General features: G+C 48.7%; 1 protein-coding gene across 10 annotated transcripts in view; it reads right to left on the bottom strand.

Moving 5' to 3' along the window:
• Positions 1-15967, bottom strand: part of LOC144124603 (ragulator complex protein LAMTOR3-like) — a 65326-nt gene that overhangs the window by 24759 nt on the left and 24600 nt on the right. For 6 of the 10 annotated variants that reach the window (XM_077657386.1, XM_077657390.1, XM_077657389.1 and 3 more), the window contains one exon: positions 8477-8598. The exons of 3 other annotated variants lie outside the window; for them this stretch is intronic. The gene's annotated coding sequence lies outside the window, so the exon portion shown is untranslated. Of the gene's footprint in view, positions 1-8476; positions 8599-11782; positions 15251-15967 lie in introns of those variants that run through there. One more of the 10 variants, XM_077657388.1, reaches the window with a different exon arrangement.

Raw genomic sequence — 15967 nt, 5'->3', positions numbered from 1 at the left:
GCACTTTCCCTCCAAGGGGAGAAGTTTTCTTTTTGTCATGCACCCAAGGGCAAGCAGTGTTCCATAGGAAGTCGATATTCTTGTCCGCCAGGTCGCACCACTCACGATAATGTCTGCGATGGCTCGGAAGATCCCCGCAGGCCACACGCAAGCAATCCTTGTAAAAGCGGGAATGACGCAACCATTCTGAAGAAAGGATGTGGCATATCCTGCGGCTATGGCTCTTGGACAGCGGCAGCCCACCACACAAAGGTTGCAGTTCCAAAGGACAAATTCCACGCTTGGCATTCCAGGAGGCCAAGCGCGCCTTGTGTGCACAAACAGCTATTAAAGCTGCCAGGATGGCAGGATTATTCAGAAGAGGATTAACACTTACAGAGGAGCTCAAGGTACTAGAAATGAACTGAAGCAGAATTGACATCTGAGCTAGTTGGTTTTTCATTTTCAAAAATTATATAAAGCGCACTTAGGACAACAGACAAAGGAGACCAAACAACACAAGCGCTTACTCGCAACTGCGCGTTTATTCGAGAAACACACAAAAGGAGGAACAATCACAAGCAAAACAAAAGCCATCGCGCAGGCGGGACAGGAAAAGTGCTCATACAGGTGCGCCAAGATAACAATCAGCACACGTGTGTTGCCGACCCTATGGTGGTTTTGCATGAAAGAGAGTTTTGTTATCTTGACGCACCTGTATGAGCACTTTTCCTGTCACGCCTGCGCGATGGCTTTTGTTTTGTTTGTGATTGTTCTTCCTTTTGTGCGTTTCTCGAATAAACGCGCAGTTGCGAGTAAGCGCTTGTGTTGTTTGGTCTCGTTTGTCTGTTGTCCTAAGTGCGCTTTATATAATTTTTGAAGACCTTGATACGTGTGATTCTGGTCATTCGCTAGAAAAAGTCATGCACCATATTTTGAGTGCTGCTGCCAACACGCTGTTAAATAATCTGTGCAAAACGAAAAACAACACAACAGTGTCGAAGGGGCAGCGAAAAATGCAAACTCTAAAGAGTTGAGGATTGATGACTGTATCGTTTAATAGCAAGTGTTTCTGAGATAGCGGACCTTTCTTGCACACCTGATTACATTATAAAGATAGCTTTGTATTAAGGCATTTTATAATCTGTACATGTTCTTTTCATACTTAGCAACTGCAGCTATAGAACATTTGATAGAACTGTAGTGAGTGGTAACTTGTGTACCAAATTTTTTTCCCTTCTGTATGATGGACATGTAAATGCAAATGGGTTTGTTTGTTCCTGTTTCATACAGTATGGCACTGAACAAATTGTACTGGATTCTTGTGTGCGCATCTCACCAAATCACACAAGTTGATGACAACTGTATTCTTTGTGTATGTGTGTGTGAGTGTGAAGTGCTTAAATAAACTCTTTATTCACTGTATTCGTTGCAACTTTTTTTAGAAATCTTGCTGGTTTGTTGTGAAACATCCGTGCAACGTGAAGTAGTATAGAATAACATATGAAGGAAGCTGACAGTCAATGCAACCAAGGAAAGCATAGGGGAATGTTCGATTTTTACTGAAGTGGTTATGAGTGGGAAGTGAATAGTGTAATCATTTTATGGATGCAAGACAACTGACTAGGAAGAATTTAAAAAAAGTCAAAAGAGCTACAACTGGGGCTAGTTGGAAATGCATTCTTGAAGGGGATGACAAGCGCTGTCAAAATACGAGAAGGGACGAACAAACAGGACAAAGCGCTTTCTAGCAACTGTTTATTCTATGAAGTAACATGAATATATATACACGTTAACGTCAAATCATGGGCAGAAGAGGGAAGACCGCATCGCACTGACAAGAGCGATATGAAGAAATAAATAAAATAGAATAGAAACGAACAACACATGCCTTTACAACAGCCGAAGATTACTTATCTTGAGGTAGTTTAATTCAGTTCTCCCTAACAGCACCGAAGCGGAGCTGACGCATTGCTTATCTGGAGCAACATGCATAGCGAAGGCGTCGATTATTTCGCATTCCCGCCTGTTCCTGAAGAATACATATTCTAATCAGAAACCGTTAAATACTAATATTACGCTGGCACAAAACACGCAGTATTTTGAGAAATGGGTGCCCGACGGGCAACTGGAAAAAACGCGTGGGGTGAAGCTGACTTCTAGGCCCATCTGCAGTGTGCGACGTCACGGACGCGTGCGGAGGCCTTGAGCTAGTCTAGGTGGTATTGATCAAACACATACTTCTCGTCAAACGGGGAATTTTACCGACAAGTGAAAGGAACACCAATGGGAGCATCCATCTCTGTCGTCATGGCCAATTTAACAATGGAACACGTCGAACAGCGAGCCCTCAACTCATTCCACCCGAAACCAAAGATTTTCCTCAGGTATGTCGACGACTGCTTCGCCATCATCAAAAAATCTGAGACTCAAAATTTATTTCGTCATTTAAACTCCGTAGAACCTGACATTCAGTTCACGCTAGAGGTGGAACAAGAAAACTCTCTACCGTTTTTGGACGTCCTCGTGTCCCGAAACGACAATACCCTTCAATTCTCCGTATACCGCAAACCAACCCACTCAGGCCGGTATCTCCACTTCCCTTCGAACCACCCGACAGTCCATAAAGCGGCAGTGGTGAAGACGCTGTTCAGAAGAATTGAGACACACTGCAGCACAGAACATTACAGAGAAAAAGAACAACGCACGATATTCAAAGAACACATCATGAACGGCTACCCAAAGGCTATTCAAAAAAACCATTCGACGTCGAAAACACAACATTCGTCAAGCAATCAACGCACAAAGATCAACGCCACCACCAAAATACGTCACTTTTTACCTTATGTCGGAGGCGTCAGCGAAACCATCGCCCGAATCCTGAAAAAATCGGGTCTCCAGGTTGCGCACAAGCCCAGAAACACTGTTGCGCTTTGCCTACCTGTTCCCAAAGACCGGCCGCCGAGAGAAAGAGCCCAAGGCATTGTCTACCAAATTCCATGCGCCGACTGCGACACAAGCTACATCGGCGAAACCAAAAATTTCAAACAAAAAATTCGGCGACATAAAAACGACGTCCGCAAATTCGCAAGAGAGCGCAATCCAGTAGCCAAACATTCCGAGGACTCCGACCATAGAATCAACTTTGAAGAATCCCGCATCCTCGGAACCGAAACAAATTACCACAAGAGGCTCCTTCTGGAATCCTGGCATATCCAACCAACCCCGAACAATATCAACCGCACAAAAGGAAGCCTGCCCCCAGTATATGCCCAGGGACTTCACTCTTCAACGCAACGAAAAAAAGTCACCATTCAGCACCTCCCTGCAGTGCGCCAGCGTGACTAACAGCCGAAAACCCCTCTCCCGCGCCTTTCACGACACAGCTGACGTTCTCTTCACCCCACCCCCCACCCCCCCCCCCTCCCCTTCATACTTAAAAGGCGCTTGCTTTTGCCCTCAGTCACCCCCGATGATGGAGCCGAGTCGGCTTGGAAACGTTGGGTTAAAGTTAAAATTTTTGGTCGGAGATGTGGAGTTTATTATAAGGATGTCATCAGCCCGCGTTTGTTTCCTCACCCACTGTGCCCGCTTCCGGTCTCTTAACGTTACACCTACCATTTTTCTTTCCATGGCTCGCTAAATGAGTGATAGCACAAGGCAGTACAATCATTCATCCAGTGTTAGAAGTATACTGGAAAATGCTGGTAAACCTTGTGCCATCTGCTAAAATGGCATGCCAACGTTCAACATTGCTATACCAGAGAAAAATCTATTGTATTGTTACGAGGACCATCTTGACAACTTAGTTTTTCCAACTCGTAAAAACTGACTTGAGCAGTTTATAAGTTGCATGAGACTTTAATAGGGCGATCCCATCCGAGTTTAACTATAATTTGCATGTGTATACATTGCCAAAGTATAAGTTTTACGCTGATCCTTGAGATGAAACCACATGTTCCTGTACCACATTATAGCATATGAGCAGTATTAGAGCAGTAGCACTGTGCTACTACTCTACTGCAATTGTATGATAATTTTCGTGCCACGCGGACTTTCCAGTCGCATTTGATTCAAATGGCAGTCGACACTTCGAATGGCATTCGGACCCAACGAAGTTCTACGGTGCTTCACAACAATTTCAAAACGCAATCTGAAGCATTCCAAACGCATTCGCTTGCTGTATAACAATGGCTCCGCTGCATTCGATTTTTGTTTTTGTTCATTCTCTGATTTTGAGTGACGCAATGATGACTTCGGAAGTCAATAGACTGTTGGCGTGCATATTCCGTCGCAGAGGAACCGGTCTGTTGACACCATCCTGACCAATGACCATTATTAATACTGGGCAACTATGGAAGCGGTTTGCTTGGCTAAGGCAGCTCAACAGAAGCGGAAAGCAGAGGAAAGACAGCCGCAGCACGTCGCCGTGTTCAAACATCTTCAAGCACAATTTACTGAACAATCCATTTAGCCATGCGCGTTCTGTTTTGTGACCAACTCTAGTGCAAGCGGGACCTAGCCCCAGTGACCGTTCGGAGTCTTAGAGACAGTCTTTCCCGAGGGGAGTTATGCGAGTGGTTTTGCTGTGTTCACGACTTGTAAAGTGTCATTAAGAAAATGTTGGTATCTACTCTGTGAGTAATGGTTATGTAGTCTACCAAACCTACAAATTGCCTGTGGTTAAATCCGGTTGCGGAACGGCTGAACCCCCCCAAATCCCATTCATGCAGGTTCACCAACTCCTGTACAATTCGGGTTAGTGTGGGATCAAGGGGCCAGTTGTTAATGTTCGGTAGAAACAGAAGCCATGCTCAGGGCTTTGCGTGTAAAATTAAGGACAGCCATTCCATTCCAGTAAACATTACACAGGAAAAGATTTGCAAAAGTTCCTACCTTTCGGACATGGCATTCCATTCCAGTAAACATTACACAGGAAAAGATTTGCAAAAGTTCCTACCTTTCGGACATGGCATCAAAATGCATGCTTATGCCGTGGATCTCAACAGACTTCGTAGCCTGACAAGGCTTCACAGGGGCGCAAAACTGCTGTCACACATATAACGAATTTACAAACATGGTTAAATCGTCAATAATTTACTATGGTTATGCCAAATGCAACTTCAGTGCGCTAGCACGTTTTCCCTTGTTTAGCTTTTTATAAGCTTGAAAATTTGAGTTGCACCCAAATGTTCTTGCAGTCGTTTTTCGGCTTTCCTCTTGCAATAAGCCGCCCGAGCTTCTCGTTGCGACTCGACTCACCGTTCCCTCTGTTTGGCGCTCTCCGAAGTCACTTGTACGTGCCTGTCGACTGTTAATTCCTCAAGCGAATTCATCATTCGCTTCTTCATCACGTTTCTCACTCTTGACCTGCTCCCGCATACTGTTTACCGAGGTATGCTGTATTCGACACTGTGCTTCGGATTGCCGCCCCGGTTAACTGAGTCACGCTGGTGCTCTACTATTCTGCGTTGCTGTTGAGCTCGCCATGCAGGTCATTTGGCTTTGGAATCTCTCAAAGGACTGGCTTCATCCATGATTTGTTTTTGTTGCCTTAGTGACATACCTTATGTTGCACTGCACATTCCTCCAGTGACTTCATCCTTCGCCCCTTCTTTCTGGCATCTGCGTTTCTTACTCTTCATCTTCACATGCTCTCTCCATTGTCTGCAGCTCGCGTGACACTCCTCCGAGTTGACCCTAGTTACTTCAAGCACCACCTGGACATAACGGCTCGTGACCCATTTACTTCTAGCGCACTAAAAGGACTTTGAATGCAGTGCATGTACCCCATTGGTCTGACAACACACCCATCGAACTTCACCACTTCTAAGGTTGTGTGATGCCCACGTTTTTTCACTTCTAGGGCTAGGCGCAGCGGTTTGTTCACTGACACATTGATGGTGGAGTTCCCCTCAGCACGATACAAACGCACCAAAGATGAGAAGGGTGGGGGAGGAGGTGCTGATCGCCCACATGTCCCCTCAGATCCGCCACTGGTTTGGGGCTGCTGTCGTCACTTCTACAGGGCGTCAGTGGCGCAAAACTGTCGGTGCTGCAACATGTCATGTGTGTGACAAGCTGGATTCCTAAACTTGTGTCTGCCATTTGTCTCGAGCCTTCTGTTGCATCAGGCTGCTGTCTGCAGAATTTCCACGGTCACCTCCAGCACTTCGCCAGCACGGAACTGCAAACCTCGTTTCTCACTAAAGTAGGTCTCCTTTCTCATGAATAGTGAAGCATTCGTAGTGAAGACATATAACACCAGCATAGGTGCCGCCGGCTGGCTACTCCAATCGAATTGTTAATATGCTTGATTGTAGCCGAGGACAAATAAGAGCCTTTGCTTAAGGAGGCCGTCACAGCCTGACGTTGTAGGCAATTTTACAGATTGCGAAGTACTGTCAGCCAACCTCATAAATTCATGTTTCGCAGAGCACATTACGCATTTTAACAGCACGTTTGTACTCGTACGATTCTGGGAACCACCATTTAGTGATTTTTCTTATTAGGCATATTTTACACATAAACCGCTAAATTTCCAGAGGCTGTATAAAGAAAGTTTAGATATATGCACCAACATCAAATGGCCGATTATGCTTAACCACTGCTGAACATGGTAATCTTTTCTATGTGCACTTTTCTTAATCCGCATTGTATTTCATTTTTACCCACAGCTGATTCTCTTTAGGCACGTGTTTCACTCTTGCGCAGCCACTCATTCTTTTTCAAAACGTTTGCGCGACAGCTGTAATCCTCCAGTTTATGATTGTAAAAAAAACAGGTTTTAGCTTAACAGAATGATAAATGTATTTATGTTTCAATGGTATGCGTTGCTAATAGAAACAATTGTTGGTACGAGGAAAGTGAGCAAAAAAACGTGCATAAAACAATACTGCCAGCAATCTTTGTTCACACTCGAAGCCGCAGACACTCGGCTTAAATTTATCATTTCTCTGTGACGGAGGTGGGACCATGCACAACTGCTTTCACTTTGTTCCAGATTACAATTTGTTTCCACCTGCTTTGGTGCCTTATCTCGATGGTTCCTTGCCAGCTTTAAATTGAGCGCAGCCAGAGCAGAAGGCATTCTGTTCGACGACAGCCGAGTCATTATTCTTTGTGAGCGAGAGTCAGCCCAAATAAAGAGTTTCGTTTGCAAGCCCTTTCGCTCTCTTCCAGCTCGCCGGACTGCCGTCGCCACTACGTGACATCTGTTGCAGGTGCTTAAAGGGACTATGCAACGAATAAAGAGTCACTTTTATATGTTTTCAATGCTTAGAAATGATGCTAAGAAGCATTCACACCAAGTATGAGTCTTCAGAACTGAGCCGGCAATTTATTATGAGCTTTTAAAAACCGTGTTTTTAAAATTCGCGGGCCGATTGGTGTGCTCGTAGTGACCGATTTTGGAACTAAAATCGTGGAACAAAGACGTCACTGTACCATGACGTCGCCAGGCCACCACACGCTCTCATTCGCTGGAGCCACGGCAGCCACGACGTCACGGGCACACTTCCGGTAGCTGTGAAAATCGTCTGCTCGTGCCGCCGCGCGACCCTTTCGGGCAAGCGCGAGCCAGGGCACTGCCTTCGCGCATATGGTTTAAATTTTCCTCTGCCGCCTCCTTCTGTCGGGAGTTCCGGAGCCACTCGCGCGGCTCTTCATGCGCACGCATAGGGCTCGATGCCCATCGCGGCCGTAAAAGCGAGCAGTCGCACCTCGAGGTCCGGGTTTATAACTCCTAATTACCACAGATGACAAGTAAAGAAACCCGACGCGCGCCGCAATCCAGGAAGGCGAAGAGACCGGAGAGATGCGCCATGCCGCCGACGCTGCTGCTGGGGGGCTATGAGCAACAAAACAACTGGAAGTTTCAAAATAAACGTCAGCAGATGACGTATTCATGGGCGGGGCCCAGTCCCAGAGCAGTTTTTTAAATTTTTTTTTCTGGTGCTCCTTGTGCACGAGTTGAGGGGGGAGAGGAGGAGCGTAATTTTTAATCGTCTATATCTTCGCTGTTATTGATGCTAGCTCAAAAATTCTCGCACTGGGGTGACGAGTGATTGAATGCCTATCTCTCGTCTGTGTTACGTAATCCAAATTAATTTATTGCATAGTCCCTTCAACTGCAGCATTCCTATGCCATTCACTTATAAAAAAATGCCTGAAAACCATTTCAGCCCCCTTGTATTCTACAGCAAGAATTTCAGATTACTTTGCATTTACAAATTCCTTAACAATGAACTCGCAACACTCAGCACCTCACTTAGTGCTCAGTAAACCGCCTGAAAAAGATGATTTGCAGCTCTGCATGTTGCCAGTCAGCATCAGCCCCACACGTGTAATTACTTTCTCTTAAAGTAGTGATTATTGCCTCATGGCATAGAGGGTGTTAGTACATGAATGGGAAAATGTTTGTGGATTGAATGAAGTCCAGAAGGGACTGAATCCTTGTTTCTTATGACAGCATATAAGAAAAATGAGGCACCACCCATTCCAAATGCTAAAAGTATTGTAGAAGGCATTTATTTGCCACAGCATAAAACAAGTTGTTTAAGATGTTAAAGCATTCATGGCTCAAACCGATGACCACACTGCCTACCACGAATCTCCTGCCTGAAAAGAAGTAAAAAAAGGAGACATCTGCTATAAAAGAACAATTCAGAATAACCATTCTGCAGCAATATGAAAGGGGTTGAACGATTTCTCTGCCCCTATTGCGAAACTGCTATTGAAAGTTAGTAAATTCGTGCACACATGAGCAGGGTTCCCTTAAATGACTCCGTCACGAAGGAGCCTTGCGAACTCAAAGTACGACCACACTCCGTGAACACAAGCTTTATTCTCATATACATGAGAACTCATACAGCAAGCGTGCAGGCCCGCGGTGGTGGGGCACAGTTTGTATAAGCACAGACAGGCAAGTTCACATTCCCTGGAGGTCGGCGGCGGAGGGGTGTCGGGGGCGCATGGCTAGTGGTTCTTCGAAACGCCGGGTGGCCGTTATTACAATTCAGGTGAGGAATAAAAATCTGTCACAAAAAATCACTTCTCCAAACCTATTCGGCGATGTTGTGATCGGAGGCCCCGACAGTGGGAACAGACGAGCCTGGCAGGCGCCATCGAACTATGTTTGACCAAAGGTGCTGTAGTCATGAGAAGAGGATTAGGAACGGCTCCTGGCGACGGTGACCTGTGACGAAAGGCCTCTCATCCCTTCGTCCGGAGTATGGAATGCGGCATTTCTCCCGAACTGTGCCCTCACGTGGACCGGCAGAAAGACCCGAACAAAGGCGCCGGACCCGCCTCGCTCGCTTGCACCTGCGCGGCCAGACAAAGCGGGGGCGGACACGGCTGATTCATTTTGCCCTCTGGAATTCACGGGGCCGTCAGGACGCATCTTTCCCACGGAAGGGATCACCGACTGCAAAGCCAACGACCTTATGCACCTGGTCAACCCGTCGGAAACAGCATTCCAGGACCTCAAGGCGCCAGGATTCCTTATCGACTGTACACGTGTTTGTGAGGGCGAAGCGGTCACGGGGTTAGGGCGGAGACTATGAAGAGTGTGTCTGCCCATTGGACGATTGATCAGCCACCGGTTTCCCTAGCTAGGTGCCTAGGGAATATCCACGGTATTTAAGCCGCAATTTGGCTGGTTTCACAGCACTTCATCTCTGGCTTTTGGTCTCCCTGCTTCTGTTGTAAATATGTAAATAAACCTTCAAGTTTACCAACCCTCCTGAAGGCTTCCCTCCGTCGTCTGCAGAGTTCATCGTCATGCGGTGAAGACCTCGGTCCCGATACCCAAGCATATCAACTGGTGGCTGCAGTGGGATGGTCTGCGCCTGGTCCTGACTCTGGTATGGTAAGTGCGCGGTCTTTCTCTTGGAGCATTGCCAGGTTTTACAACTTTGGAAAATTGTTAGCCTAGGTAATCGAAGGTTGGTATAAGAGGCAGCCGGGGCTCCTCTGACCACGTGAGTGGAGACTTGCCGTTGCTTAAATAGTCATGGACTGGAAGGAGCTGCGCAAACCAGACCTAGTTCTCGTATGCGGGGAATTGGGCATTGATTGTGGGTCGATCCGTAGAAAACATGAATTGATTAGGGCAACTGAGGATTCCGGTGCGGACGAGGAGGAGATAGTAGAATGTTGGGAGCTAATTAAGGAGGAGTTGGAGAAGGAAAGGGAGCAAAAGAAGCGAGAGGATGAAGAAAAAAGGAAGCGCGAAGAGCACGAAAGAAAGCGCGAAGAGCAGGAAAGGGAGCACGAAAAGAAGCGCGTAGCGCACAAGAGGAAGCGCGAAGAGCATGAAAGAGAGATCGAGAAAAAACGGCTCGATCTACAGATAGCCCAGGCTGCACAGGCAGAACGCACTAGGCTAGAGGTGCCGAACACAGTGGCAAGCCAGGCAGCATCAAAAATAAAAATAAAGGACCTCTTGCAACCGTACAAACTTCGAGAGGACATAGGACTCTTTCTCGTGAACGTTGAGCGGGCGTGTGAAAGTTGCGAGTTCCCGACCGAGTCTTGGCCGCAGAAACTTCTGACCATTCTTCCATGTGAGGCGGCCCAAGTACTCGCTCGTCTGGCAAAAGAAGAGGCGGCAGACTATACTAAAGTAAAGGCAGCACTCCTAAAAAAGTATCGCCTGTCCGCAGAGGCCTTTCGGCGCCGCTTCAGGGAAGCCAGAAAACAGCCTAACCAGTCATTTCCGGATTTTGCGGATAACCTTAAGGCAGACAGGCAGGAATGGCTAAAGGGAGAACAGGCTTACGGAACTCACGATAAAGTAATAGAGGTGATCTGCCTGGAGCAGTTTGTTGGCTCTTTGAGGGAAGAAATGCGCGTGTGGGTGCAGGACAGGCCGGGAAATAAAACCCTAGAAAGTGCAGCAGAGCTGGCCGAAGAGTTCCATGCCAAGCGCGTAGCAGAGGGTGCGCGTGCTCCCGTAAGCCCCAAAGTAGAAAAAAAAGTTCCACGGATCCAGACAGGAGGGGCAGCAAGCCGCAACTTGGAGCGGAACGAGGGCCACAAATGAGAATCAAGCAACCCCACAAAGGGGGCGACCGAAAAAGAGAGGGATAAGGCTTTTGAAGCCAGAAAGAAACCAGTGTGTTTCCGTTGTCACGAGCCCGCGGTCACTTAGCCTGCGCTTGCAGGAAGCAGGAAATCGTTCTCTCCTTGGTGGAGGCGGGCGATGAGAACATGCGCCTGCTAGAGCCATATCTGAAAGACATGCAGGTTAATGGAAAACCATGCCGGGTTCTGAGGGACTGCGCGGCCACCATGGACGTAATCCACCCCACGTACGTGAACGCAGCTGATTTTACTGGGGAATGTGCATGGATTAGGCAGGTGGCCGAAGAGAACAGCGCATGCTTGCCGATCGCACGAGTTAGAATAGAGGGCCCGTTTGGCGTTCTGGAAACGGAGGCAGCGGTATCACGGAATCTGCCGGAAAAATTTCCGTACCTCTTTTCAAATCGGTCGGAGCAGATGCTCCAGGAAGAGGGTCGTAGTTTCGGCGATCGAACCATCCAGGCGCTCACTCGTGCGAAGGCTCGCGAGATTGCAGATGAAGTAAATCGTAGGAAGAACGAAGGCTCTCCCACGACGGGTCAGGCAGGGGCAAACCCAAGAGGCGATGGTTCTGAGACGAGCGGAGAGGCTCGCGACAGGAACAGATGCGACGCCGAGTGCAAGGAACCAGTCTCTGAGCCGCAGGGCGACTCAGTGGAGGTCGGGTCAAATGTCGTGCAGCCACGCCTGGAACCCTTTTTGGATCTGGCCAAAGACGATAGAGACATGATTGCAGCCGAGCAGGCAGCGGACGTTACACTTCGAGATTTATCCAGCCCGACAAGTGAAGAAAGTGTAGCAACAAAAAACATTACGATCCGTAACCGTTTCGGGGTGTTGTATCGATATTACAAGGACTCAAAGGGGGTCCAGTTTGATCAGCTCGTGGTGCCGCAGAAATACCGCGCAGGCATCGTTAAATTGTGCCATGGTGGGGGTTGGTCTTGATACCTTGGAGTGAAGAAAACTAAAGCTAGGCTTCTACAGGAGTTTTATTGGCCTGGCTGCTTCAGGGATGTCGAGCAGTTTGTAAAGTCCTGCGACACCTGTCAGCGTGTCGGAAAGCCAGGGGATTTGAGGAAAGCTCCGATGAAGCTAGTGCCCATGATAAGCGAATTCTTCCGTCGTTTGGTGGTGGACACAGTCGGTCCTCTACCAGTGACTCAGTCGGGCTACCGCTACACACTAACTATGATCTGTCCGGCGACCAAGTTCCCCGAGGCAGTTCGCTCAAGGAGGTGAACACGGTGGGCATTGTTGACGGGTTGTTGTCGACATTTTCCCGCGTTGGCTTTTCGGCTGAGTTACAAAGCGATCAGGGAAGCGTCTTCACGAGCGCACTGACTACTACCTTCCTGGAAAAATGTGGAATACGCATAGTTCATAGCTCGGTCAGACACCCTCAGAGTAACAGCGTCGAAGCGTGGCATTCGGTTTTGAAGCGCGTGCTAAGAGCTATGTGCTATGAGCATCATATGGACTGGGAAGCTTGCCTGCCAGCAACGATGTTGCCGCTCCGCTCGGTGCCGCATGAGGCCACGGGCTTCAGTCCGGCGGAGCTGGTGTACGGGCGATCGCTGAGATCCCCCTTTCGGATGTTAAGAGAGGCCTGGGAGGGAACCGGCGACGACCCTACCGTGGTGGAGTATGTGCTGAGCTTGCTTGATCGCTTCACTCGTGTCAGAAGATGGTAGCGAATAACATAAAGTCCGCTCAGCAAATAGCAAAGCGGTACTATGACCGAAATGCGCGCCAGCGTACGTTTGCTGTAGGTGACAAAGTGTTGATTTTAGCTACTTCACGGGCAAACAAACTCGCTGTTCAGTGGGAAGGGCCTGCCAAAGTAGTTGAAAAGCTATCCGACGTTAACTATGTGGTTAGGATGGCAGGCCGGAGAAAGGAAACGAGGGTTTATCACTCGAATCTCATGAAACCTTACAGGGAACGCGAAGCCCTTGTCCACCTTGCACTAAATGTACCAGAAGAAGTGGAAACAGAATTTGTGTTTCCAGGGGGCGAGACCGAATCACAACCCTTCAAAAACCTGCTCGAGAGGATTCGGGCGGAGGAGAGCGTGAGTGCAGAGAAACGGGGGGACCTGCAGCGACTGCTGGGCGAGTTCCAGGCTGTTTTTTCGGACCAGCCAGGGAGAACGGATCTCATAGAACACGACATTGAGCTGACATCGGACGAAGCGATTCGCTCTAGGCCCTACCGAGTCTCTCCGCGGCAGAAGGAAATTTTAGCTTCTGAAATAGAACGGATGCTAGAGATGGGGATTATTGTTCCGTCAGACAGTGAATATACCTCTCCCCTCATGCTGGTGCAGGTGCCTGGCAAGGACCCGAGACCTTGCATTGATTACCGCCGGCTAAATGCTATAACACGCGACCAGCTGTACCCAATTCCTAATTTAAAGGAAAGAGTCGTGACGATTAGCCGGGCTACCTATGTGTGAACCCTTGACTTAACGCAGGGATACTGGCAAGTGCCCCTGACAGAAAGAGCGAGCCGTTACGCGGCGTTTATCTCACCCATGGGTACCTTCCGACCGCTCGTGATGAGCTTTGGGCTAAAAAACGCCCCCTTTTGCTTTTCCCGCTTAATGGATCGTGTTCTCAGGGGGACGGAAGACTTTGCGCTTCCTTACCTCGACGACATAGCGGTTTTCTCGCACAGCTGGGAGGAACATTTGCGTCATTTGCGGGAAGTATTGACCCGGGTGCAGAACTCCGGCCTCACGATCAGGGCTAAGAAGTGCCAGATTGGAAAAGCTGAGGTAGAATACTTAGGGCATGCTATCGGAGGGGGAGCCCGAAGGCCGCTGGACGCAAAGGTGCAAGCCATTCAGGAGTACCGCCGACCTGTAACTAAGACCGATATCCGAGCATTTCTAGGTCTAACCGGATATTATCAGAACTATATCCCCAGCTACTCGGAAATCGCTAGTCCGCTGACGGTCAGTCTAAGAAAGGCAGAGCTAGTTCGGGTGATTTGGGACGATGCTAAGGAGAGCTCGTTTAGGGCCTTAAAGGCGGCATTAATGGGGCAACCTGTGCTAAGAGCCCCCGCGTATGACCGCCCCTTCATCCTTCAGTGCGATGCTAGCGACAGGGGCATGGGAGCAGTGTTAAGCCAGCACGACGATCTCGGAGCAGAGCATCCGGTTTTGTTTGTGAGCTGAAAATTGACCGCAAGGGAGCAGGCTTACAGCACGTCTGAGAAAGAATGTGCTTGTTTGGTCTGGGCCACCCGGAGACTGAGGTGCTACCTGGCAGGTTCGAGATTCACCATAGAAACTGATCACTGCCCCTTAAGCTGGCTTAGAAATATGTCGCCAAAGAATGGGAGACTTTTGCGCTAGAGTCTAGCGCTTCAAGAGCACAACTTTGAGATCCGCTACCGAAAAGGGCGGGAAAACGGGAATGCCGACAGTCTCAGTTGTAGCTTTCCTGCATAACCTGGCGTAAAATGCCCTAATGCTCGAGAAAAGCTACCGTATCATTTTTGGTTTTTGTTTTGTTTTGTTTTTTCTTGCTTCTCCGTACCTACCTCATTGCCGAAAAAAAAAATGTTTGTTACCAAATTTCAGACGCATGTCTTTTGTGAAAAAAGGAAAAACAAAGAGGAACTAGTTTTGGTTCAGCAGACTTCCCGGCGTGAGCTGTTGGCGAGGGTTAAGTCATCCAAAATTTGCAGCCATATTGCTCTGTATTAAAGACCTGGCAATGTTCTGAGGCTGGCCGTGTGCTGCCTAGCCGGAGGTAGGGGCTGAGCTCAGATCTGATCGCTAATGCTCCGTTGAGGACCCTTGCCAGGTGTGCAGGTCAAGTGGACTGACTACTACGAGGCCGACTGGGACCCTGACGCCCATTCGTGGTGCACCGACCAGCTGCAACCACTTCGTGGCATCTTCTTGGCGGCGGACGGATTGTAGTGATCGGAGGCCCCGACAGCGGGAACAGACGAGCCCGGCAGGCGCCATCGAACTATGTTTGACCAAAGGTGCTGTTGTCCTGAGAAGAGGATTAGGAACGGCTCCTGGCGACGGTGAGCTGTGACGAAAGGCCTCTCATCCCTTCGTCCGGAGTATGGAATGCGGCATTTCTCCCGAACTGCGCCCTCACGTGGACCGGCAGAAAGACCCGAACAAAGGCGCCGGACCCGCCTCGCTCGCTTGCACCTGCGCGGCCAGACAAAGCGGGGGCGGACACGGCTGACTCATCTTACCCTCTGGAATTCACGGGGCCGTCAGGACGCATCTTTCCCACGGAGGGGATCACCGCCTGCAAAGCCAACGACCTTATGCACCTGGTCAACCCGTCGGAAACAGCATTCCAGTACCTCAAGGCGCCAGGATTCCTTATTGCCTGTGCACGTGTTTGTGAGGGCGAAGCGGTCACGGGGTTAGGGCGGAGACTATGAAGAGTGTGTCTGCCCATTGGACGCTTGATCAGCCACCGGTTTCCCTAGTTAGGTGCCTAGGGAATATCCACGGTATTTAAGCCGCAATTTGGCTGGTTTCACAGCACTTCATCTCTGACTTTTGGTCTCCCTGCTTCTGTTGTAAATATGTAAATAAACCTTCAAGTTTACCAACCCTCCTGAAGGCTTCCCTCCGTCGTCTGCAGAGTTCATCGTCATGCGGTGAAGACCTCGGTCCCGATACCCAAGCATATCAGCGACTACAGTAGCCGACCGATATTTAAGACTAATAATTTGGATGAGTACGATATTTAGGACTTTACTAAGAAGCCGTCAGGCATTTCATAGGAATGTGTACATACAACTGATATTTCGGACCCTGTGGAGTCCATACGTTACATTTTTCGGACTAGAACGGGCAATGGAAATGCTGTGGAGAAAGGTTTTTCGACTGGAAGTTGATTTTTCGACACAG

Source organism: Amblyomma americanum, chromosome 3, assembly GCF_052857255.1.
Source record: "Amblyomma americanum isolate KBUSLIRL-KWMA chromosome 3, ASM5285725v1, whole genome shotgun sequence".
Lineage (NCBI taxonomy): Eukaryota > Metazoa > Arthropoda > Arachnida > Ixodida > Ixodidae > Amblyomma > Amblyomma americanum.
Note: the sequence above shows the minus strand (reverse complement) of the source record. Positions and strands in the feature narration are given on the sequence as shown.